Here is a 305-nt window from a genome sequence, read left to right as displayed (position 1 = left end):
GTAAGCGGGCTCGAATCAACCGGGTCGAGTTCGTACGCGAGCCCAGATTGTCAGGTGTGGCGATGTGGGCACGTGTCCGCTTGCGGGTCAATGTGCTCGCCAGCTAAGGCGACATGGTACGTCGCTTCGCATTAAAAGCAGAGTGATGGGGTTCTTCCTCTTCCACGCCCGATCTAAGTCGTTAGATACAAATCGTGTTTAATAACCACCAGATCTCAACCGCTCGTGTGGGATTCTGAATCCCCGTGCTTCGTCCGCGACCGTTCGACTCGAACCGTCAGATCAAATGGTGGGTAGGTGTTCGA

This window comes from Asparagus officinalis, chromosome 4, assembly GCF_001876935.1.
Source record: "Asparagus officinalis chromosome 4, Aspof.V1, whole genome shotgun sequence".
Classification (NCBI taxonomy): Eukaryota; Viridiplantae; Streptophyta; class Magnoliopsida; order Asparagales; family Asparagaceae; genus Asparagus; species Asparagus officinalis.
This window is presented reverse-complemented; position numbering follows the sequence as displayed.